At 42.0% G+C, this 23,446-nt stretch overlaps 1 long non-coding RNA gene across 1 annotated transcript in view; it reads left to right on the top strand.

The window, feature by feature from the left end:
* Positions 1 to 1,128: 1,128 nt before the first annotated feature.
* Positions 1,129 to 23,446, top strand: part of LOC144827158 (uncharacterized) — a 130,606-nt gene continuing 108,288 nt past the window's right edge. The window contains exon 1 of the long non-coding RNA XR_013610050.1: positions 1,129 to 1,179. This is a non-coding gene — a long non-coding RNA (uncharacterized LOC144827158). The remainder of the gene's footprint in view (positions 1,180 to 23,446) is intronic.

The raw sequence follows: 23,446 nt of genomic DNA, 5'->3' as shown, positions 1-23,446 counted from the left end.
TCCACCATGGAGCCTTCATTGCGCCCAAGACAAATGAATATCTCTGTGCTATGGGAAACTGAGGGGTGCCTCATCACTTTCTGAAGGGAGGGGGCATCATTTTGAGCTACCCCACTGTACATGCCTGCCCATGTTACAGTTTGGATAGCTTTTTTGTAAATCCCTCAGTTTGTGGATCTTATGCTCAGTCAGGGGTTACTTCTAAGCAGTGTGTAAACTTTGCCTCCATTATGAAATTTGCCCTACCTATATTGCATACAAGTTTGCATGTTTAAATTATGTTTTATTGGCCATTTAAAAGCGTTTGTTCTCTGCTAATGCCAATTCTTGATTACATCAGAATGTTCTCAATAAAGAGCTTTCTCACGAGGGAAGCCAGGATTTAGACGAACCCCAAAAGTCTCTGCTACTTTTACAGTCTGATATTTTGAATTTAAAGTGCCGTCTATATTGAAACAATAAATGATTCATTTGCAATATGCATCCTGTTCCATGGGACTGTTCCACGTGGGATTAAATGGGGGCTTTCACAAGCACCACGGTCTCTTAACACAAATAACCCCGACAGTGAGATGCAGGAGAGAGTGGTTATTCATAGCTCTGTGCGCAGAATTACATCGCGGTTCATTGTTCTAGAATATTCGTCGTCGACGGGCTCACTTGACTATTTTGTGAACACATATATTGTCAGAATATTTTTGCTCTTGTGGTCAGTTTCAAAATTATTATTAATTATAAGCCAAACTCTCGATCGGAGTACGGTCGTCTATCCCATAATACGTAAACACCCATCACACGATCTTCAGTAAAGAATTACTAATCGCGTTAATCGTTTTACAAAACAGGACTACCAAACCCAGAATTCAACGAAAATACCTGGATTGGGCGGGCTACTGGTGGACCGAAGAAGCGCGAGCGTTCTTAAGGTTTTCGACTGAATTGGACGGGTCTGCAGCACTTATTTAATTGTATTAACAAACTATAGCAACAAATTAGACAGAACTTTAAATATTCATACCCACACCAAATGGGATAACGTTATATAACGTGGATAAACGGCAAAAGTAGTCATTGTGAAGATATGTATTATAAAATCATGTTTAACACAGGTGTCGTAAAGCGAGAACCTTTGAATATCCGTTAGGCTAAATGGGTTCGCGACAGGAAGTGACATAACAGGTTAGCGGCTGTTTGTTTAGAGAGATGTTCTTGTTGGGGGAAGTGGTTTGCTGGGCTTGTGTGTTGTTATTTTGGCATCGTTAGCTTAGGCGATGAGACCGGATTTTTGAAGCCCCTGCATTATTTTCAGCTTGGCACGTGCTGTTTTTTCTGTGCCTGTGTTCGCAAGTCACTGAATTTCGGTTAAATATGTGTTGTTGGGTGGGTGGGTATGGGGCTAGCTAAAGGAGGAGAAACGCAGATCCAACCATATGAGGGGGTCAAGTCTTTGGCGACTTAGTATGGGAAGATTTCCGCGATCAAATGTAGATTATGCCAGTTTTGGGCATTTAACAACTCTGTCACCAGCCATTACTAAACCCCGCCAGGAGACCGAGGAACAACACGCGCTACCTTGCAACTTTCTTTTCTTGTTGCCTGGAGCTGAACTGATCACTTCTGCAGCAGCGGCAGAAAAGTAGAGGGGATAGCTAAGTTTATAGCTTAAGGGCACGTAGCTGAGCCGTGTGAGACCAGTTAGGATATTTCCGTTGTTTTGTGTGGCTTTTTTTGTGTTGGAGTCCGTAATTTGAAGTCTTGATTAACCCACTATAAAATCAGTAATACAATTCCCAGAATTATAAGAAAACACCGTGACTAGCCCACCTACTCCTGCATGGATCAGGAGAAACGTGTCGCCTATCCTTTCCTGTTCCACAACACGACTGGGACTGGGTTCATTTTTCCTAATGAGTTGCTTGGAGCAAACTAAGACTGCATTTCCCAAAATTCACCAGGTTATCAAACAATAGGCTGGAACTTGTAGCATTTTTTTACCCTGACAACCTGAAGCTAGGTAGTAACTCGCATAACAGTGCAACCACATATCTATCCCCAGGTGTTCTTCTGTTTTAGGGCCCTAGACCGTTACATGGGGGCCCTACCTCCTTTACTTCTGTATAAATATTTACCGCGTAACTTGGCAGTGGATTGTGCGGTCTCCCCTCCCCCCTCCCAAATATCTTGGCATGTATCCGGGGTAACCCAGCTGAGCAGTGCTGCCCCTACCTGAGTACAGGCCAAGAAAGATTGCAATATACAAACATCTATTTCACACAAACCATTTTGCCACAATGTGCATTAGGCCAATTTTAAACGGGTGGAGGTTGAAAATAAAATGGAAGTCTCTTTTGACAAGAACTTTTATACTTTTTCACATTAACTGTGGGTACAAAAATAAGGTTCTTAAAATTACCCCTTTGCTGCTTCGGGAAAAAATTTCAGCATCCACTCCTGAATACGTCAAGATACTGTGGTACTTTTTGGAAGCGTTTAATAAAAGTCGCAGTGAATATTGGGAGTCCTCGGCAACTAGCATTTCTCAACTCTTCCCCATTGCAAAAATAATTACAATATTTTACTGTTCCAACGAAATACATGTGATATTAAACAGCCAATAGATGGCATGCCACGGCAAAATGAGGAAATAGTACAACATGTGGCGATTATGCACAGATCACGTGCTACAACATCAGTTTTTGTGAATATCATAATCGGCATCTCAATAGCGCATCTTTCCACATAGAATTGTAAAAGTATGTTATAGGCGTGTCACCGCAACAAACAAGTTCAGTAAAATCCATCTGTCCCTTGTCCTAGAAAACGAGCAGAATTACTGACCAGGACTACTTTTTAATCGCAACTCCATCTACTTTTTCAATTCTAATGGGACGGTGTTTTTATTTTTAAACTCATCCCTGCAGATTCTTGCATAATGGCACCTCACAACAAGCAAAGCTAAATGTCTTAACCATCTATTCCGACAAAATCCTGTCCCTTCCTGCACTTCCCGTTGCTCCTAGACATTGGCCTACGGCAATTGTAGTTTTGTCTTCCACATGTCCTCACCATGTGTGTATTCTGGTAATCATTTGTAACAATGACACTTTATAATACTTGAATAAACACTTCCTCAACCTTGGGGTAAAATGATCAGATTCATTTATAGAGATATTCCTTAGATCATTCTAATTTGATGCAAAAAGATTTGTTGTAACTAATCCATGTAATGTAAAATAAGCGCAATACGGCTGAAATTAATTTTGCTTTCTAATATTAGATTTCTATATCGGAATCTTTTCTAATGTCATGTCTGTATACAATGTGGAAAGTCATTTCCAACACTTATACACTCTATTGACATTGCACGTTTTAATTTTTATTTGGCAATGGAAAAATCCATGACCTGACTTGGAAAACTATACAGCAAATCAAAATTAACTAATGTAGAGATTACGAGGATCTTATTTCTCGGCAAATCAACATTTGAAATATGTTTTTCATACCAGTGGCTAAGAGGAGAGTGGTAAAGCAATGCAATAATTTAGGAGAGGAGACGATGTGAAATACGCATTTGGAATATGATCGATTGCAAAAAATAATTGTGCAAGTAAGGTCACTGGCATCGGATATCCTTAATTTTAACCATGCCTTTAGTCTTTCAGCTGAAGTGTAATATAGTATAAACATTACGTGGCGCATACTCCAACTACACAGCATAGAATGTGTAGTGCTCTTGTGAGTAGAGATCAAAGGGCAGCGCTCCAGAGTGCAATGCTTTTTCAATTCTTCAAAGATGTACTTTGTAGGAAGCTTTGGCCCATATCTTGTAAAAAGAGAGTTAACGTATATTAGAAATCATTATGAGAAACGCCTAATTCCCTTATAAAAGAGGAAAGGAAACACATGTTTTGCTTTTATATCTCATCTGTTAATGTCTTCAACAAGCAAGGAAATGATCAAATCGAAACATGACTTTGATACAATTGGTTCTTAGTACCTTCTTTCGTCTCTTGATGTCAATTATCAGCATTTGTCCATTGTGGTTTATCAAATAACGTGAGATATGTATGCAACATTATGAAGATAATCTGAAAATTCCACCAGTAGACCAAATTTCAATAGTCATAAGGTTTCCTAAGCATCTCTGCCCTATGAGAAAAACTTTGATAAAAACTCAAATTATCTTGAATATTGCATTCAGAGGAGCAGATAAAGCCGTGCCTTGGTTATGAAATCAACAAAATGTACACTATTTATAATAAGTTGATGTTTACTTATCTCTCAGCTGTTGGCAATTGCAGCACCCCCTTCTCTCACCAACTCCTGCCCCACGCTCTATTATCCCTCCTGCTATTACTAAAACTTCATAGCTCTGATCCATGTTGTGGAGGTTTAACTTGTGCTACATTTACAGTCTAAATATATTATGGCAGTGGTTCTTAACCTGTGGTCTGCATATCCCTAGTGGCCCATGTCTCCTACTCTGGTGATCCGCGACTGACTAGATTAGAAAACTAGATAATATTAACATATTGATTTAGGGCTGTGCACCAGGTGCCAAAAAAGTGGGCCATAAACTCAGGGGCACTTCACTTCAAAATATCCAACCTGGTTGAGGGTACATGCTGTAGACTTCGTTGTAGGACCTGCATTTTTCAGGTGATAATAAGAATGGCAAGTGAACTGTGGTGACTTATATAACGCACAGAGTGGTATAATTCAAGTCTCCAACACCAGAGTTGATATGCTGATGTCATAGCAATACAATATTGGTGTCATCACTACGGAGCCAGAATATACAAACTGTATTCAACAATTGCATGTTGTACCTGTTCTGTCTTTTCTTCTCAATTGTGCAGGTCACAATTGTGTGTATTGTTTTAACCGTGTTTTAAGACTAGGGATCTAGATTAGTGAAATTTACTCCTGTGTTTTTAAGTTATTCAAAATAAATGAATTTTTAACTACCTATATGTTTCTATTGTATGTACTTATGACATTGTGAGGCTTGGTATCGTAACCTTCACTTAGCATTGTCTCAAGGGAAACTTCTCTTCTTTTGGTGACTTATATACCTGCTGGAGAGGTCTGAGATTTGTCTAGTGGACGTTTTGACTAATCACAAACAAAAATGGAATGTGTGCCTGCTGCAAAACACAATGTTTAACATACAGATCACATCTTTGTATTTCATGTAGATAGCCAGATGGGTTAATGATGTTGTTATAGAGATCTTTTTATTACTTGCATAAATAACAATCCCTTTAATATAGTACAGTAACCAGCATCAAACAGCTGAACACAAATGCCAAGGCACTGGCTTAGAAACATTTTTTTTTATTTATTCAGAGGTGCTAAAATGGGTCCTTTGTGTAGTAATACTTTATTAGGGCAGGCAACCCCAACCATTGTGTTACATTTTAAATTCTGACTTGTGTTACTCCTAGCCAAGCACTCTTAACATTCAATATGAAACTCATAAACTCTGTAGGCCTCATTTAATTTACACTGACTTACACACTTGTATGAATCATTGACTTTGTATAATATATATATATGTATATGTATGTATATGTGTGTATATATATATTTTTTTTTTTGACGAAGCCCGAGAGGTGAAACGCGTTTGTCAAGGGGGCAGGGGGTCTGCCAAATAAAATTCACAATTGGATGAGAGACTTTTGGAGTGCCGTCATTTTTCGTTGGAAGTAACGATTTGTAAGGAACATATATATATATATATATATATATATATATATATATATATATATATGTGTGTGTGTGATGTGAAGCTCTCAGACATCCTATATTGGGAGGAGCAGCGTTATCAAAAATTCAATGAATGACAGAGGGCTATGAAGAGATGAGGGGCACCGTTAGCAGTGAGGAAATGTATGGAAAAGGTGGTCATTGTAGGTGTGTCAACAAAAAATGCTGCACCAAGCCCTATCAGTGCTGGCCTTGGATAGATAAAATGTATACACATAAAAAGCTACGTTGAAAATGTTAAAATGCTCTAAATGTGAAGGAATTTGAAACTGAAGGCTAAAAACTAAGGGCCTTATTACGAATTTTGCAGTCTTTCTTTAGGACCGCCACTATGGCAGTCCCAGGAAGACCGCCAAGCCCATGATGAACCTGCCCACTGAATTACGAACTAAATCCAGGCTAGGTGGGTGGTGTAATGGCGGCAGGTGCGTTAGGTTCATAGGAGAGCCTAAACAGCACACCGCCGCCATGACAGTGCCTACAGCAGGTTTGTGCACTCTGTGGCATGCATCATGTCACACACTGCACCCACAAAAGTCCCATTCTAGGGGAGGGCACAACATGCCCCCCTTCATGCACCCTCATTGGCATATTCGACTGGGGGGGCTCAAGGCCCCCTTAAGTGCATTTCTGGCTCCGTTTTCATGGTGAGGTCCCTGCCATGAAATGGGCGGTGGAAATGTAGGTTGTAATCTGCTTCGGCGGTGCCGGTATTGGCACTGCCACCATTTTCTGCCCCTTTCCACACCACCACATCCGTTGGATCCTGGATTGCTGCGGTGTTGTGGCAGCCCCACCACCACAATACAGTGGTAAGACAGCCGTCACGAGTAGGGCGGTCCTAGGGCCACAATACTCATAAAATGGCCATAAGATGATATCCTTAGCCTGATTCACAGGTACAGCACAAGTACATCAAACAGTAGTGTGGATGATTACTGGCCTTAATTGAAACACAAGTATGCACTGACAAAGAGAGGATTCATTAAAGGCAAAAAAGAACAAAGCAATATGGTGGAGCATAGCAAATAGCTTTATCTTTTAGAAATAAACCTACATTCTGAAAACTCCAACCTTCCTATGACTATTATAATTTCGATTTTTTTTGTTTGTGAATTAAAGAAAGTATTTCATAATTTGTATATTTAGTGAGGGTTCCCTGTCTTCCACTAGTGATTCATTGGGGGTCCACAGAAGTCAAAAGGTTAAGAGCTGCTGTGTTGAGCTATTATACAATATCTTGTGTACTGAGGACTGATAACTTATGGGTATTCTCCAGGTTAGTAAATGTAATGAAAGGGACCCCAAAATCCAAAGGGAAGGGCTCCAAGAAAGACTTACCAGTCGTAAATAACTCCCTTTGAAAGCCACTGTAGATATATTATTCAACATCCAGACACACAATAAAAAAAACATACATACTCCCATTCTTGAGTGAGTTAGAGGTTGCGTTCTGTCATGAGTCATGCGATAATTAATGTATACGCTGGTACCGTCCTGATGTAGAATGTCTTTAACATTTTAGCGAATGTTAGTGCGAGAAATTTTAAATGACTACTTTTATATTCTGTAAATGCTGACGTTTGTTTTCAAATAATTGCTAATAAGCATTGAGTATCATTCATTCTTTAAGAAAATTGTGAGAACCACATCCACAGCATTATATAAAATTGCTTAATGTAACTGCTTAGCCAGTGTAAAATTTGGCCCAAAGAAGGCCTTACACTTTTGGTCTGTCTTTGTTATTCCACATGCATTTATTTCTCATTCATCTAGCTGTATCTGTTGTGGAATGAATTATAGCTACATCGAATATAATTGAGTTGGGAAGATTCTCTCTTTTATCGGACTCCTGCTATAACTCTGGGTAGGAGGGCAATTGCCAGCAGCAGATATAACCAGCATCGGCTTCATATTGTTAAGGGACAATATTTACCACTCACAAGGAACTGATTTAATCCCAGGTTCCAATTGAGCCTTTAGTCACACCTATAAAGTAACACAGTTCTATTTCCTGTTTTTGAATACTTTCAAAGTCCATTTTAACACTGCTTCAGTTGATACTTGCATCTAGACAATGGAAAAAACTACATGAACACAATGATTAAATGAGAGAACACAAACAAGACAATCAAATTTGTCATTGATTCGAACTAATTTTTAGGAATCAATAAAAACAGCACATAGAGGAAATCAATTATTGTTCTATTGTGATTTAGTTCCCCAAATTTAGTACAATAATTGTGTTGACTCGTTTCGGTGGAAATAACATATAACACCACTTTCTTCAGGACAACAAAGATGTTTCCCGCTTCATAAAACCAATATAGAACTCCTGTGTAGAAATGATAAACAAATACACAACGCCACATAAATACATCTTCCTAAAACATTAAACAAGCAATTACGTAGCATATTCCAAATCCAATTGTGATTTACAATACTTTAAAGATAAGATTATTTTTTTATATAAAAAAACTGCTACCACCATACTACATTCAGGACTGGGAGTACCATCAGTTACACTCATTCCTGAAATAGAGTACACCCAGTACTCAAAACATGATAATTTGGCACCACATTACATACCCGTACATACGTTGATTTGCTGACTCACCGGTGAGAGGCACTAAGGCATAGATGCATCAAGCGAAATTGCGATCACAATCGTTGCGAAACAGCGATTGCAATCTCCGCTCCTGCAATGCATCAAGTACAAAAGCAGAAAATAGCGAATTCGCAAAACAAAGAATCACATAACCATTTGGTAACCCCCATTGCGATTCCTTAACAGCGATTACCCACATTTTGTCCGAAATCAATAGCGAATTCGGAATTAAATTGCAAATTCGATAATAAATCGCTATTCCCATTCATCATAAATCACCCTAATTCGCTAAAAACGAGTCGCAATTTAAGGAGAAGCAAAACCAGGTGGTAAACATGAAATCCACTTGGTGAAAAAAAAAAAAGGCAAATAAGAAACAGGTGTTGGGTAAATCAAACACTCTTAAGGAGACTCAGTAGGAGCATGAGGAAAGTCACAATGCCAGGTCTCTACATCGTGGCAAGGCGGCTGAGGCTCCAGGCTGCAGCCCAGAACCGACGCAGGATCCAGGAGCGCATCTTCCGGCTGCGGATTACACTCCTGGGCAAGACTGAAGAGGAGATCTACTCCAAATACAGGCTCAATGGGGCTATGATAAAGAAGCTCATCAGAGACCTTGACCCCCTGATGCAGCACCCAACACGTAGGACCAATGCCGTGCCCACCCATGTCCAGGTCCTGTGCTGCCTGCACCTCCTGGCCCCTGGCAGCTTCCAGGGGATAGTCTCAGTTGCAGGGGGTATATCACAGAGCACAATGTCACGCTGCCTACAGACTTTCCTGGACGCCATGCTGAGCCGGATACACCACTATATCACCTTCCCAACAACCTAACAGGACTTAATGCAAACAAAACTGGACTTTTATCACACTGCCCATTTCCCCCATGTAATTGGCTGCATCGACTGTACCCACATTCACATCTGTCCACCCATAGAGACCGAATACATGTACCGGAACCGCAAGTCATACCACTCCCTCAACATCCAGATGGTCTGCAATGCGAAGACCATCATCACAGACATTGTGGCCCAATACCTGGGGAGCACGCATGATTCATTCATCTTCCGGCACAGTGGCATTAATACCCGCTTGGCCAGGGGTGAATTTGGCGAGGGACATCTCCTAGGTAAGTACACATGCCCACATACAGTATGTTAAGACCATGTTGCTGCGCATAACAGGCACTGACCCTCTGCTCCTACCTTCAGGTGACATCGCCTACGGCCTCCGTGAATACCGCCTCACCCCATACCTCAACCCTGCTACACCACAGGAATGGCGGTACAATGCGCATATACACACCAGAAATGTGATAGAGCGGATATTTGGCATGTTAAAGAGTCGGTTCCGCATCCTCCACAAGACTGGCGGGGCCCTCAAATATCGGCCTGAGGTCTGCTGCCGCATCGTAGCCATGTGTGCCATACTCCACAATATTGCCACCAAGTGGAGGATACCTGTGGAGGTGTCTGGTAGTGAGTCCGAGGGGGACAACCTGCCACCTGCAAATGTGCATCATGCACACTGGGTGAATCCTGCTGAAGGACACAGGCGCCGCACCAACATCACACTGAACTATTATTAGTGCACCCATACCCCTCACACAACACTGCACTCATGCATGCCACATGAATGAATGACACGAGGAAGATTTGTGTTCAAAATAAATCTTTTGTTTAGTTAACAAGCTCTCGATGTGCTTTAAATCTGCTAACATTTGTGCTACTGTATTGAGTCATACAGGCTCTTGTATCCTGAGCAGGCGTGTGTGGTTACCTCACCATGGCACTGCCGGAAATGTACAGTCACTGGCACCTTCTGCGGGACGCACCCTGTCGCCTCTCAACCTCCACGTTGGGAGTGTCCTGCCGTGATGCAGCATTGGGCCGGGAACTGCGGCGCCTTTCAGGTTGCACCGGCACAGACAGGCTGCTGAGGCTAGATGTACCCTCACTGGCATCATCCCCCCCCTTGCATGGCCATGGCCTGACGCCTGTTGGTTCTCCACAGTGCTGGTGACCTGCTCCAGGGCCCTTGCAACATCTTGGCAGCATTGTCCCATCTGTATCTGCATGGCCAGTGACCTGCGTGATAGCTGGGAAGTGGCGTTCCCAATAAGGTGGTTTGAGCGGGTGTAGGCAGATAGCCATGTCAGCAGCTGGCGGTGGCGTCTGCGTGTGATGTCCTGCTGCGCCACCATCAGTTGGTAGCTCTCCTTGACAGATGCTGTTAGCTCCTGCACACTCTCAGTGATGTTGTGTGCAGTTTTGTAGAGCTGCAGCTGCTTTGCTGCCATGTGCTGTGCCTGCTTGTGGTGCACAGCAAGCATCCGAGCCTCAATACCAAGGCCTAGGTTATGTGCCTGTTGCTCCATGTCTGATGGGGTGGTGCCAGAGCGCTGCTGCCTCAACCTGCTGCTTGCCTGGGACCCCACAGTGGCTGTGTCGTGTCTGCCTCCTGGGTGGTGGGGGGATATGCTCCACTGCCATTCATGACGACTGGTGAGGTTGTGCTCCTCCTATGGCTGCAGGGGTGGCCCTGTGTGTTTGGGAAGGTGCTGGTCCAGGTGCTGGTGCATATGATGGTTGGCTCTCTCCCTCCATCTCATCAGGAGTCTCCACAATGTGGAGTGTCTCGCTATCAGACGTCTCAGCATCTGCAGCACCTGTGATGTGAATGAGTGCATGATTAATGATATGATTCAGGCACCTGGGATGTAGCAACATGCATGCAGGCTAGCATTCCCTGATTGGCTTTAGGGGTATGTTTCACTTGACTATTCTGACTGTGTGTGGCTATCAGGGCACATTGTCACACTACAGGTCCCACAATGCAATTGGGCATTTGGGAGGGGCAGGGACTGCATTACTGGGGTTACAAATATGGCTTGCTCTGGGGGCATGGGCATTGTTAGGGGACGGGTTCGCAGTTGCATGGCTCTTACCTTGTGATTGGTGTGTGGCACGGGGGTGTCCAGTTGAGTGACCCCCACGCAGGCTGCAAGGTTGATGGTGTCCTCCACTAAGTCCTCCATTGGTGTGTTCGCAGGGACTGTGGAGTCTCCTCCTCCCGTGTCCAGTCTCTCCCCAATGCGCTCCTTGGCACAGCCTCTGAGGTCGTACCACCTCTTTTTGAGGTCATCGATTGACCGGTGCATGACTCCAACGGCGTTGACCTTGGCCTTGATGCGCAGCCAGTTGTGCCTTTTGGTTGCCTCAGGCACCTTTTCCGGGACAGCTTCCCGAACAGCTGGTTATAGTCCATGCTGACTCCCTCTATCAAGTACTCCAGTTCTTTTTCAGAGAACTTGATTTTGCGCTTCCTGGCTGTTTCACTGGGTCCTGCAGCTTCCTGGGGCATTCTGAAATCAATGTGTATCCTGTGTTGGGACTGCAGGGTGTGTCTCTTGGAGCTCAGTGTTCTGCCTCCTCCTCTATCCAGCTCTGTGATCCAAATGAAGCATGGAGCAGGCTACTTCCTGGTAGTGATTTCATCATAGTGCTCAAAATGCGACTTCCCGTTTTTGCGATCTCGCAATCTGCGAGATCGCTTTTTGCGATTTTGGTATTTGCGAAATCGCAATTTGGGGTTGGGAAACAGCCAGATCTGCGATTTCATAGCGATTTTGGCAAATTCGCATATGGCGATTGCGGCCGGTTGCGAATCGCAGTTATTTAGCGATTTTGATGATGCATCCCATTCTGCGAATTCTGGATAGCGAATCGGTATTTTTCGCTATTTAGGATTCGCAGAGTGGGTGCTTCATGCATCTGGGGGTAAGTTGTATAGTGTTGCCAATATTTGCCCACTGTGGACAAACTATGTTTTGCAGGTGCCAGATTGTTTAAAACCTGCATTTAGGTAAAAGTGAGGACCAAGAAATCAATCCCCCTGTTACTAGTTATTTTAATCTCAAACATTGATTGTTATTAAAAAAGCCTCGCAACATACCTTCCTTTTCAATGTTGTATCCTTAACCAGAATACATAAAAATTCCAAATTGCATCTAAAAATATGTCAACCCCCTCTACATAATTAAGGGGACTATGTGCTAATTACTTTTTATCGGCCCATTGTGGTAACATGATACTGTATGGTATATGTCTTGTCAAACTGGGGCAAGCATATGACTGCCCATGCAGGGGCATATTGTAATGGCAAAATGTACCTAATGAAGCCTAATTATTTAAAATATTTTATAAAATAGGGAAGGACCGACTTACTCAACTCACTGTCCATATCGTCAAAGACATAAGTAAGGTCTCCATCGGGGTACCCTGTTAGATTACCTCCATGTATTTACAACACAAATTGATACCAACACTCCCTATTCTTCATTACTCCAGCCTGACAAACTCTAAATTTGACCCTAATGGTATTGAGTATTTTGTCACTAAAGGGTTTCATGTACAAATTATTTATCATCCTAGTTTAAAGGCTGCATTGAATAACGTTTGATAAGACAGCTGGTCTTTTGTGTTTGAAATATAGTAGGAGGAGATTCCTTACCATCCACACCATTGTTTGCGTTACTGTACCTCCATTTGTTCTCAGTTAAGGACTTCATCCGCTGCACTTTTTTACTAGACGCATATGCATTTTTTGACCATTGATAAATACATAGTTTGCATTTGAAAAGAAAATCCAAATAATGGTATACATGATCTTTTTTAGAACATTTTACAGACCAAAAGTTGTATTCACACACACAAACATACCCAGCAATTCAGTGCTTGACCAAAATAAACTGATTGTAAAATTATTCCACTGTATTGTTCAACAATCACACTTCAAAATAAACATACATGTTAAATTTGACTTTGAGAGATCTATGGAAAGCTAAATGTAAAAGCATGATTATGTAACATGTAGTGCCCCTTGAAGAATCAAAATTCTGTGACCCTCAAAGATCAAATTTAGTGTTTCATGATTGTTTAGTAATCAAACCAAGAGTAACTTTCCAGCATGAGTACAGTTCCTTTATTTTATCCAACACAAATATTTTAAGTAGTATCCACTCTTCTGCTTGTAGAGTGTACATATGAAAAGCACACTTTTTTTCTCTCACACATACTTTAGGTAAGGTAAACAAAAAGGATTCCTTCAAAGTTGATGTCATAATCTGCCAATTTAGGCTGATTATGACTGCAGGTTATTCCAGCTATGAGAGAAGGGTGTATTTTATTTATTTTAATGAGATCCTTCAAACTATATTTTGTATAACAGAAACCGCTTCCACCCAAAGAAGAGGGATTACCTTATTCATCAAAAAACTCAACGCCATGTGAGAAAATCTGACCTTTGTTAAAAAGTCCATTTGTGTGGACTATGTAAAGTAAATTGGTTAAAACACTTACCAGAACTCACCAATCTAATTTATAAAAGGTTTCTTCATGTTATGGCCAACATTATCTCAATTATTTTGACTCATTTCAGTTATGGTGTACATTCCACAAATGAATCATATAGAACTGTTCTGTCATGAGTCATGCAATACTTAATGTATAATTGGTCCCTTCCTGATGTAGAACGGCTTTAACATTTTAGCGAATGTTAATGCGAGAAATTTTAAATGATACTTTTATATTCTATAAAGGTTGACGTTTGTTTTCAAATAGTTGCTAATAAGCATTGAGAATCATTGTCTTTAAGAAAATTGGGTACCGCATTCACAGCATTATATAACATTGCTTAATGTAATTGCTTAGCCAGTGTAAAATTTGGCACAAAGAAGGCCTTACACTTTTTGTGTGTCTTTCAGTTATTCCACATGCATATATTTCTCATTCATTTAGCTGTATCTGTTGTGGAATGAATTATAGCTATGCGAAACAATGTGGATGAGCCCACTGAGAAAAGACCCAGACCTCACTGTTATAATGAATAGTGCCAGGGAACCATTAGGTTTTTGGTAAAAGACCCCTCACACACCATCCTGGTTGGTGTCATGCTTTATCATTGGGGTCCGGTTGTGCTACGACGCCTGATTACAGCAAAGCTGGTGTGGTGTATTTTGTGTGAAGTGGTGTAGTGAAGATTTAAAATTATCTCTGGGAGTCCTTGCCTAATGTGTTTATTAGTGGCGGCCCAGGATATAGCTAAAATCAAATAGCGCAACTACTGGAGTGAATTTACTCTTGGTTGTCTAAAATAAGGTCTACATGTTTCAGCCCTAGACAGAAAATGAATGGGCTTTCGTCAGGACCAGGTGAAGAGTGCGTGAGTGGCAAAAATCATGCTACGTGAAAGGTGAATATCCAACACACGCGCTAAGGTATGTTGTAGTGCTCAGTGGTATCTGTATACTTCGGGACCCACTGTAAAAAAACCTGTGGAAATAAGAAGACAAGACACAAAGAGAAAAAGCAACATAAAATGCAATCTTTAGCATATTTCTTAGTGTTGGTCTCAGATGAGTAGGCACAACAGTGAGTCAATCCCTAGTCTGAGCGGGGTGGGAGACATATACTATTAATACACGAGGTGCACATATATTTCTCAACAGGCATATAGGCTGTGACTATAATGCAGCATGCTAATAAACCTTAACGCTGTGTCTATTTCGCCTTTTGACATGTGGCATGCTGGTTAAGTGTTATGAGTACCCCTGAATGCAGAGGTACCGAAGTGCCTGGTGATCGGCAGGATAGTGGTAGTCTGTGCCAGCATTTGGCTAAAGCATATGAAGTCACTATATATATTAGATATATTATAGTAGATTGCAACAGCATGATGAAAATAGTTACACTGAACTAAAGTGCTAGGCAGAAATTCAGGGTCCGGAAGGGGTACCGTCTATAGTCACACTCTAGGAATGGAAAAAGAGTGAAGAAGCACCATTACCAACAAATCAAAATTCAGCATATCGCAAAGTTAGAATACTGGCAGGGAGAGGGGCAGCTGCAGGAAGGGGGAACGGAAAGCCTTACTTCGTCCAGACGCGAAACCCGCGGAAACCTAGTTTGGTCTTCCGTGATCCTGGCTGCTGGCATTTTGCTGCTAGCAAACGGTATAAATGGTCTTTGACGAGGCGTCCGCATACGTATGCATAGTGCCTACAGTGAGGAGAACTAGACCCGAGGCCTGAGCAGCGCATGCATGAGTGCCATCTTGCATATGAAAACGTCATCCTGAACAAAAACTGGCCCCTTGTCATAAAAAACGAAAGCGATTGCATGGGCGCCATCACAAGAAAATGCGAAGGGGAACACTAGCGAGGATACGCAATTACGGATGCCATATTGGAGATGGCTAAGTACCCGCATGGGATTAGGAGTATAATGTCCCCTAAAACAAGTGATTAACAAGTGACATTACAAAATGGACATTGGGAAAATGTAATAAAGAGGCTGAGTGGTAGGCCACATGATTAGATAACAAAGGAGTACTTGCTGATCTGTGCTACAGTACTGTATTGTCTGTGCAGAAAGGCCATAAACACACCCGTACTTATGGAGCAAAACCCACTTAATGTTAAAACAAGAGGACGGCCTACTAAAGCTGTATCTCAGAATCGTGAGATCAAAGTTGCCATATATTGCAGAAAAGCTCTGTGGGCAAGATGAAACTCAACTGAATGAGTAAACCACTGGGCTAAATCCAGTTGAAGGGTAACTACAGATATAGGGCCTCTCAAGGTAATTTTGTCTGGGAGTTCCAAGGGATGTTATTGTTAAGACCCGTCAGATGGCTGGACAGGCAATAAATCCAATATTGTTCCTTTTCCAGGCGGCAGCTCTGTATGTTTGGAATCTTCGGGTCAAGTGTTTCTATCACGACTCACCGCATATCGTTGATGGTGTGGCCTGCCTTAAGGAAGTGGTTGGTTAACCGCATGGTGTTTTTCTTGCATTGGATGGTGCTGCAGTGCTCACATATGCTGGTTTTAATTTTGTGGCTAGTCATGCCGATGTGTGTGAGACCGCATGGGCAAACAATGCGGTAAATGGCATTTGCAGTGTGACAGTTTGTGTACTGTCTGATGTGCCACGTCTTGCCTGGTTCCAGTTGTAGGCTTCTTGCATTTTCCGTGATGTGACATACACTGCAATTCCCACATGGGAAGTGAACTACAATGCTGGGGAGAACCCAGGCATTCTGAACTGTTAGTTGGTTTTGAAGGTTGAGCAAGCCATGTGGATACCAGAGAGTCTTTATTGGATCTGCCCCTCCTGTATGAAAGTAAAGATTTTTCCCACATAAGTATGCCAGTATGCCAGTGTGCAGTGTCTTCCAGTTTTTCTTGATGATGTGGGAAACTTTGTTCGAGACAGATTTGAAGGTGACCACACAGGTGAAGGGAATGGGTGTGTCTGTGCGTTGCTTCAAGCAACCCTTCCTGGTTCTGGTTGTGTGCAGGTTTGCTAACTTTATTAGTTAGTCTTTTGGGGTAGCCACAGTCCTGCTATTATTTCGCTCAGGGCTTTGGCCTGGTCCTTAAAGTTATGGACTTTGCTACAATTTTTTTATAGTCAGAGAAATTGTCTGAAGGGGAGGGTCTCACATAGTGTTTTTGGGTGAAAACTAGTGTAATGTAATAAAGTTACAGGATTTTGGCTTGAAGTGTGTTTTGCTTTTCAGCCTTCCATCAGTTGCCTGTATCTCCAGGTCTAGGAAATCATGTGCTGCCTGTGAAAGTTTTGTGTGAACTTAAGATTCGGGTCACATCCGTTTAACCATTGGCAGAAACCTTTAAGGGACTGGTCGCTCCCTTCCCAGATAGGGAGGATGTCATCTATATATCGCTTGTAAAATTTGATTTGGGGAACTTGTGGCATGTCATGGTTAAATAGGTAGGTCAACTCAAAGTTGTAAACATAGAGTCCCGCCACACTTGGGGCAAATACGCTTGCCATGGAAGTTCCATACTTTTGTAGATAGATTTTTCCTTCAAATTCGAAGTAGTTGTCTTTAGTGCCAATGTTGTACATTCCATTATGAATTTCTTGGGTGTATGGTAGTTCAAAGTGGAGTTGTTACGTGCCAGCTCTAATACCCTGAGAGTGTTGTCTTGTGGTAGGCTCGTATTGAAACACTTAACGTCGAGGCTCACTAGGAATGAAGTCTCAGGGTTATAGGCCAGGTTGTTGATCAGTCCCAAAAGGTCTTTGGTATCCTTCAAATAGGTACTAGTGGACTGCACTAGAGGTTGTAAAAAGAAGTCACAGTAACGTGAGGGGGGTTCCAACAGTGACCCTATTCCTGACACGATAGGACGCCCTGGTGGGGGTATCCAGTTTTGATGTATTTTTGTGAATGTGAAGAAATAAGGGATTTTTCCTGGGGTGGTAGTTAGGAACTGGGCTTCTTGTTTGGTGATTTGGCCAGTGTTCTCAGCTTCCTCGACCAGGTTGTGAATTTTCATTTAAAGAGATTCACTAGGATCCTGGGGTAATAGTTTCTGGTATCATTTAGAAGGCGTTTGCATTCTGTGCGATAGTCCTCCTTGTTCAAGATGACGATGCCACCACCTTTGTCAGCTGGTTTAATGATTGTTGTGTTTCTTTTGAGGAATTTTAAGACTTTGTGCTCCATGGTTGATCCGGAAGGTTCACAAAAAAGCTTTTAATTTGAGCTTTCTGAAACATTCTGCAAGCTCACAATGTAGTCGGAATTTGTCCAGCTTGGCTGTTGGTGCATACCCTAGTCCTTTGTTCAGGACTGTTACTTCTGATGGTGTGAGTGCATGTGAGGAGAGATTGGTCATGAGACTTATCTCAAGCTGAGACCTGGTAGTTGTTTCTTTGCCTTGCTCCTTATCTGGCCTCCAGGGTGTTGGACTTGGGCTTGTCGGCGTCTTTTGCCTCTTCCTCGCCAGCCACCCCCTAAAAAAGAGAATCTTTGGTCTTGGTTCATGTAGGGTGGTGGTGGTGGTCCAATAGGAGGGTTCCATCTGTACATGAATTGTGGATTCATCTGGGGTTAGGGGGCTTGAAAGTATATGTTTCCCCCTGGAGGTAATTGTGGCCATGGTTGTTGCCATCTGTTGTACTTGCCTCTCCCCTGTTGTCTACTCCGGTAGCTGCCTGTGCTGGAGTTGCTGCAGGCAGATGAATCCTCATCAGAGGAGCTCCGTAATGTTTCGGACCTCTTTGTAGGTTTGAAGTCAGTATCCGTGTACGGGTAGATCTTCAGGTATGAAAATGTTTTCAAGTCCTTTTGACATTTTTGAATTTTGCCTTGAGTAAGCCCCTCCTTATATTCATTGATTTCTCAGTTGTTCTCCTCCAGTTTCTTCTTGAAAGAGGCTAAGGTGGTCTTGAAATGGACCTCCATAGCTTGGATCTTCATTAGGAATGTGTCGAATAATCTCTTGGCAGTCTGGATAATGAGAATTATTCAATCACGCGTACACCGCCGGCTATCTGTGCTATGTCTTTGTGAAAGGTGGCATCTTCTAGGAAAATGTGTGGGAGATTGGTGGCAATGAGCCCCCTGGGAGCCGTATTGTTCCTCACGTATTTAACAAAACCTAATGCTTCCCGGGCGCTGTTCATCAGAACAGTGAGTCCTGACTCTTTTCTCAGTGGGGTTGTCCACATTGTTTTGCATACATTTGAACCCGAGATAAGGACGTTCCCCATAACTTCCTCGCTGTCTCCTTGATTTAGAATTAATTATAGCTACATCGAATATAATTGAGTTGTGAAGATGCTCTCTTATATCTGACTCCTGCTATAACTCTGGGTAGGAGGGCGATTGCCAGCAGCAGATATAACCAGCTTCAGCTTCATATTGTTAAGCGACAATAGTTCTATATCCCACAAAAAGAAGAGACAAGGGAAAGAGCCTTCTCTGACTCCCCTTAAGAAAGCAAGGTCTTTTTCTTTTTCGTTTTGCGTCTGCTGTAAAATTGTTAAGCCATCTCATTGGAGGGTGTCACAACAGTTAACTCTTTCCTCCTCCATCCTAGATGGGCACTACGTTGTTGTTTCTAGTTCTTCTCTCTTTAGTGAGGTATAAGCAACAATATTTAACATTCACAAGGAACTGATTTAATCCCAGGTTCCAATTGAGCCTTTAGTCACACCTATAAAGTAACACAGTTCTATTTCCTGTTTTTTAATAATAATTTCAAAGTCAAGTTTAATGCTGTTTTAGTTGATACTTGCATTCATTTTAATTGAGAACCTTTCTTTACTCTGGGAAATGTTTATTTGTTAGTTATTTAATAGTTTATTGTTTACAGACCTGACCCCTTCGGTGAAAGAATATTACACACCAGGGTATGTTAACGCATCCACTTACAACAAGCATTTGCACTGCAATTGGTCTAGCTTTTATTTTTATTTTTTATTTATAGAGTTTTAAATAGAGTGAACATGACCCAGGGGTATTAGAGTACTACACAGTTATATGGTGTTAGTTGTTTATAATACAACATGTACAGCGGTAATAATATGCATATATATATATATATATATATATATATATATATATATATATATATATATATATATATATATATATATTGCAATCCAAGGATTCCAGTGCGAAAAAGGAATTTAGGCGAGCCCACAGCAGTTTGCAGCAAGTAAGTCTTTATTTTTGGCAAGAAAGACGACGCGTTTCGACCACGTCCGTGGTCTTGGTCACATGACCCACGTCTCCAAGTGTGGGTTTTTTATACAAGTGATTTTGCACAGTCATGTCAAACAACATAGAAGAATAGTTTAAGTTCATGTCACTAATTAAGAATTGGGAGAAAAGAAAGACTGTTTTAAAGGTACAGTACTCATATGTTTGGAAACATGATTATTATTACGTGAAGTAATAGCGATATATGTTAATTCACATATTTCTTTGAGACGACATAAAACTGCATTTTTTTAAAACATGACAAGGTTCCAATGAAATCATATGTGTAGTACATATTTCCATGGTGGTATATGGTTAATGGTCTATACATTTGTGTTTTATAACATAGGTTGGTAATATGTTAGAACATAATTCATCATGGTGTTTTCAAGCATAAGAGTCATAGGGAGAATAGTATTGACATTGTGTTGAGGGTAGTCCTCAGAGTGCCGGTATAGTACCAGAGTACGCTAAATAGTTATATAAGTGACTTAGAGTTCGGACAGGTGTCCAGTACTCCGGTGCTCTTAATTGTTGACATCGTGGTGATGTAGTGCAGAGTGGTATTCTCCTGTAGAATATAAAATTAGAATATTAGTGCTCGTAACATATTGAAGCATCTTTTTGTAGACCTAGGAAATCACATCATACGGAAATTGTCCAGAGGTTAAAAGGTGGATGGTGTGGTGAGGGAGAAGTGAGGGGTGGGTGGATTAAAAAGGGTGGAAGGACAGGGAGGAGTTGGTCACTAGTAGCGATATAACAGGATACGAAAATGATGTGCAAGGGAGAAAGCTACAGATGGCTATACATCTCTTCATCTAAATTCAAGCCATGTGGGAACTTGGTGCCTGCCTGGAGTATGAAGCGTGACTCTCGTTTCCTTAGAGCTGCAAGGCGATTGCCCCCTCTTTGATTGATGCTTATACTGTCCAATGCAAAGAATTTTGCTTTGGTCCAGTCTGCTTCATGTTCCTTGGCAAAGTGCCTTGCTGTACTATTGCTATTGTCCCTGTTGGTGATTGCGCGCCAGTGTTCTAGTATGCGTTTCATAACTGCAAAGGTGGTAGACCCGATGTACCATAGGCCAAAGGGACACACAATCACGTATACAACATACTCAGTGTTGCAGTTGATCAGTAGGGGTATCTTCTATTTGGTTTTGGTTCTCTGGAGAGTAACCTCAGTCACATTGGAGCTGTGTTTGCACGCTTTACAGTTCCCGCATCTGCGGAACCCCTTGGTCTGCTGCAACCAATTGGTTTTTTTGACCTGGTAATGGCTCTGGACTAGCATGTCTCTGAGAGAGACATTTCTTTCATAAGTGATCGATGGCCTGGTCCCTATCTCATTCCTCAGTATGGGGTCTAGTCTTAGAATATCCCATCTGTTTTTGAGAATCTTGCGAATCTGATTGGAATTGCTGCTGAATTTAGTGATGAATCTAATCTGGTTCACGGTCTTTTTCTCCTTGTCTGGTTTGGATTTATTGGGAGAATCTCTGTTTCTGAGTGCCTGGTCCCTATCAATGCCCCTTACTCTGCTTTCTGCCTGGTGTAATGCCTTTTTGGAGTAGCCCCTTTCCTTGAATCTGAGTTTCATCTCATTTTTGGTCTCTTCATATGACTCATCTGTGCTACAATTGCGCCTGGCTCTCAGAAATTCGCTGAATGGAATGCCCCATCTGAAGCTAGGGGGATGTGCGCTGTTAGAGTGGAGTATTGAATTGCCTGCTGTAGCTTTTCGGAAGAGATTGGTGTTAATTCTTCCTCTTTCTTTGCTGAGCCTAAGGTCAAGGAAATCTATCTGTGTTTGGCTGTAGTATCTGGTAAAGCGTAGATTAACATCATTAGTGTTTATGCAGTCAATAAACAGATTAAGCTCATTTTCAGATCCTTTCCATACAAAGAAAATATCATCTATGTACCTCAGCCATTTGCACACATTGAGTGCCCATCTTTCTGTTCGGTCGTTCCAGAGCACCTGCCTCTCCCACCAGACAACCAAAAGATTGGCATAGCTGGGGGCGAAGCAGGTGCCCATGGAAGTCCCTTGCAGCTGCTTGTAGTATATATTTTCAAACAAAAAGACAATTTCCTTTAAACAGATTGAAATCATTTCAAGTAGCATATTGGTGTGTTGGAGGTATTCAATTTTGCGATCTCTGAGAAAGAATCTGCATGCTTTGAGACCATCCTCATGTCTTATGCTTGTGTAGAGTGCTTCCACGTCTAAACAAACAAGCCAGTCCCCCTCCCCCATCACTTGATTTTTGATTTTATGTAAAAAGTCAGTGGTGTCTCTTGTGTAGGAGTTAAGTTCTTTAACGTAGGGGAATAAGAAATGATCCACAAAAGTACTGGTCTTTTCTAGTAAGCTATTTTTTGATGACACTATAGGTCGTCCCGGTGGGTTGGTGTCACTCTTGTGGACTTTTGGCAAGAGATATAACGTAGGTGTGGTTGGTGTCTTGTTAGTGAGAAATTGTTTCTCATCCCAGCTGAGGAGCCCTCTTTCATGCCAGGTTTCTAGTTTGGCATGATATGTATCTTTCAAAGTATTGACATAAGTTCTGTCAACTTTTGTGTAACATGTGGTGTCATTGAGCTGGTGGTAGGCTTCTTTAAGATACAGCTCTTTGGTGAGGAGGACAATGTTCCCTCCCTTGTCCGAAGGTTTAATGACAATGTTACTGTCTTTTTGGAGGTTATTGAGGGCTTCCCACTGGGTTTTGTTAAGGTTATTTCTTGTGTTGGGGTGTCCTGTGAGGGAGAGCAAGTCATTGGCCACTAAGTCGCTAAATGTATCTATGTTATCCCTAGGTAGTACTGGAATAAATTTCGATTTGCATCTAAAGTCAGTGTGGGGGGTTTGTCCTGTTGTCAAGCCTAAGTCATCGGGAATGCGACTAGCGTATGTAGGATCAAAGGGATCGGTGGTTATGCCTGGGTCATCAAGGTCTGATTGTGCTTCTAGGTCAGTCATGGCTTGTAATGCCGGGATATCCCTGATGGTTGTGCCTACTTTTTCTGCTTGGGTGTGAAGTGCAGTGGGCCCTGTTTTGTTCTTTTTGTTGGCATGCATTTTACATAATTTCAATTTACGTTCAAATTTGTACAAGTCTACTCTGACCTGTGCATAATCAAACCCTTTGTCTGGACAGAAGGATAAACCTAATTCAAGAACCTCATTTTCAACATTTGACAGTGTTCTATCACTGAGGTTGATTACCGTTAATTTTTGGGCGTTGTCCTTCATACTTGTTTCTTTGCTGCCTGGCCTCTGGTTCCCATGCCAGTAGTTCTTGAGCTGCTTGCGCCTTGCATTTCGTCTCCGGTTTTCCCTCCGTTTCCTGTCCCTTTTCCTCTTGTTCGCCCTCTCCCAGATTGTTCTCTCTCTCTCTCTGAATTAAGAGGTGCTCCCGAGAAAAAGACTGCTGCTCCGGGGTTCCTGATGTTGCACTATCCACTGACTCTTGATCAGAACTTA

Source organism: Lissotriton helveticus, chromosome 4_1 (genome assembly GCF_964261635.1).
Source record: "Lissotriton helveticus chromosome 4_1, aLisHel1.1, whole genome shotgun sequence".
NCBI classification, from domain to species: domain Eukaryota; kingdom Metazoa; phylum Chordata; class Amphibia; order Caudata; family Salamandridae; genus Lissotriton; species Lissotriton helveticus.
This window is presented reverse-complemented; position numbering and strand designations above follow the sequence as displayed.